A 3,764-nucleotide genomic window follows, 5' to 3' on the forward strand; every position below is an offset into this window, starting at 1 on the left:
GAGAGAGAGAGAGAGAGAGGAGAGAGAGGAGAGAGATAGAGAGAGAGAGAGAGAGAGAGAGAGAGAGAGAGAGAGAGACAGACAGACAGACAGACATGTATCAAGAGACACACGCCAGCAGCCAGTCTCATCCCAAGGAGCGCCAATGCGCGTATAACGTGCTTTTAATGCGCGTACAATTGCATTGGCTTCAAAACTACATTAATTGTGTGTTCAAAATGCGTGCATTTAAATGCGTAATTAATGCAAATTGAGCATTTGATTTATAAATGACAGGTTTTATATTATATTTAAATAAGTAGCTTTTTACTCATGAAACATTTTATTTAAGTTTTTAAATTTTATATAAATTGAATTTTAAATAAATAGTTCCATTAACTATCTTTGTTCTTATTTCTGCGTTTAAAGCATCAACGTGTAGATGCACGTGTAGACTCTTAGATCCCCTATAGGGTAAGCAAGTTGGTGGAGCTTCGGTTGTTCATAGTGAACTCTACACAGATAAAAGGACATTCTTATTTAGAGAATATCTTTATCTTTGACATGTAGTTCTTAAAACGAGATTATACGCTATATAATCTCATTTCAAGATTTACATGTCAAAAATAAAGATATTCTCTAAATAAGAATGTTCTTTTCTTCTGTGATAGCTGTACTGGAATATGCTTACAGCAATGCTTAGAATAATTAAATTATTGGTTTAATAATCCAGATATTGGGTCTAATAATAATACAATTGAATAAACTACTTATGTTTTTGGACCCTTCTTGATAGCACTTTAATTGAAGCAACAGTTTTTTCTCAGTGTAGATTGCACTCAACGTCCATTTCTTTCTCTGTCTGGACACAGTGGACACTGAGCAACCTATCCCTTTTTTCTTCGTGTCCGGCCTCTAAACATTGTAGTGAGCATTCTAATATAGTACAGAGTTCACTAGTTGTCCGATTGGGCTTCTCGATCAATGAGCGTAGGTGCACTTTTTGGTATGCGCTGCCATAATATGCGTTAAATGCGCATATAATGCGGGACAAATATGCGCTTTAAATGTGCATTTACGACCCGCATTTAATGCAAAGTTTAATGTACATTCAAAGGGCATTATACGCGCATTGGCGCTCCTTGGGATGCCAAATATGACCAAATATACATGCCCGCGACATAAGTAAGGAGACAGACAGTATATTTATACCTGAACCATCAAGCTGAGTGGAAACACAATTGTCATATCTAAAAGCAGCTAAGCGGATGAAATTTTTAATAGGCTCAATTGATTGCTTGTAGGGTCATATTATATAATAAAAGTGTCTATTTTTTTCTACATTGAATATTAAGAGATATTTTAATATGAATGTTAAATTCAGGTAATTTGGATTTCAGAAACCAAATTCGTTCTGGTGTTCCCTTATAATTCGACATTTCAATCGCGTACACAGACACACCTCCAAGCACTCTTCACACTCTTACTCATCTTCACCCACGTAATTCACTTGACTATTCCCATCCATTCCAAAGATCTCAGTACAATTCAACACGTCCCAACCTATATACCCTTATTCACCTTCATTTTCCCCATCCATATTTTCCATCCCAAAACCTCAATACACCCCGATACATATCAAGATAGCTTAACACATTACCCACGCAAATACACCTCCCACTCACACTCCTCGCTCCAAACACTATTACTCTTCGACACATTACTAACGTCGCTTATAACACCCTTACCTATCCAAAACATTATTACCCAACTCCACTCCCCTCTCTACTATAAGGGAGACCGGGGCGAAGTCGTCACTATTTTTTTGGGGCCAATTTTACCAACAAAACAAATAATTTTAGTAAAATGTGGTGTACCGTTGTAAAGAGTAAACCCTTGGCTACAAAATTTATAAGGGCATTTTTGGTCTATGTCGCTTTGTTCGACCGGTATAGAGTAAAAATGACAAAGGTGCAAAAAATGAAATGTCAAAATTGCCGGGGCGGAGTCGTCACTCCATTCTCGAACCGAATTTTAAATAAAAATTCATAATTCCGATCATGAAAAATAATAGGATACATTTTATTAATTATTTATTTTTTAATAGAAAAATGGAAACATTAATTAAAAACACGATGGCGGAAAATAATTACAATAAAAGCGCACTTATATGGCACTTATATGCCCTACGCTCGCATGAAATGCACTGTTTCTCGTCAGCTCTATTCTGTCATCTCTGAGCACACGCAGCACATATTATCAAAGTCCTCGTCGGAATCCGACCACTGCTGCTTCCTTGATTTGGATTTTCGCCCTTTGATTTTTTAAGCTTCCATGATATCGTACGGCCACGTCATTCAAGTGTGCTATTTCATCATTATTCTTCTTCAGCCAGTCGTTCAACGTAGTTCTCGGGACTCCAAATTGTTTTGCGGCTACTTTTGTCTTAATTTTATCTTTTTGATTATTTTAATCTTTTTTTACCGCAAGAACTGCCTTCCTGAGTTGCTCCTTGTCGACGGGAGTCGTTTTGTGATGGTACCACACAGCACATGATATCATTCGTATATACTGAATTAATACTCAATATACTATAGATGTACAAGATATACTGATAATATCTCTATAATTTATTTTGCAGTATATTATTTTACTGATATTTTAAGAATATTCGAAATTTATCAGTAATATTCGGTCTATTTATCGAATATTTTCAGGATATGCTAAATTTATCAGAATAGTATATTATTTTACTGATATTTTAACAATATTCAAAATTTATCACGCGGGCGACAGCGCGAGCTCGCGCGGCAGGAGAGTTCGGCTCGCGCCCGCTACGCGGCGCATCGCCAGTATTCTTTCGCGTAATTAAGATTCAACATCGACTCCTATATCTAGGGCAGCTCGGCAGGGTTTCTCCAGCGTTCTCAAGTTCGCCAGTCAGGACGTGCTCACCAGCAGGGCCTCTGACATAACCCTTTTTGTTTACGAAGTGTGCTCCTCATCCGGGGCCTTCGTTTATACCTGCTTTGCAGGGCATTAAACTTTCTTCGGTAAGAGTCGACAGAGAGCAAAATTCAAAAATTTGTTTGCATTAACGCAACAAAATTATTTGTTTGGTTTGTTAACAAGCAAAATATTTTCTAGTAGATACTGGTAATGTGATCAAAATATTTTTTTAATATACTCACAATATACCAAGAAATATTCTCAGTATATACTGACAAGGGAACCTCGCGAACTGGAAAATTCTGATTTAAATGAAACTTTCCACACATGTAGGGAGAGTAAAAAGATGAATTTAGATATTTTTTGTAGCTGCCCAAAAACGGTTTTAAGGGGTGAAACCAGTGCTCATATGTAGAGCGGTTTTTTGCTTTTCTCGATATATCTCGAAAAATATTTGAGATATCAAAAAATGTTTCTTATAAAAGTTTTACAGTAAAATCTCCTCTATTTGACAACATTAATAATATTTTTTGAAAATAATTTTTTTAACAAAATTTTGATTAAAAATTAAAAAAAAATTTTTTTTTGAAATTTTATTAATGTGGTTGAATAAAGATGTTTTTACTATAAAACTTTTATTTGAAACATTTTTTGATATCTCAAATATTTTTCGAGATATATCGAGAAAAGCAAAAAACCGCTCTACATATGAGCAGTGGTTTCACCCCTTAAAACTGTTTTTGGGCAGCTACAAAAAATATCTAAATTCATCTTTTTACTCCCCCTACATGTGTGGAAAGTTTCATTAAAATCAGAATTTTCCAGTTCGCGAGGTT

This window comes from Temnothorax nylanderi, unplaced genomic scaffold (genome assembly GCF_030848795.1).
Source record: "Temnothorax nylanderi isolate EJ_2023f unplaced genomic scaffold, tnyl_v1.0 TNYL_tig1401_pilon, whole genome shotgun sequence".
NCBI lineage: Eukaryota > Metazoa > Arthropoda > Insecta > Hymenoptera > Formicidae > Temnothorax > Temnothorax nylanderi.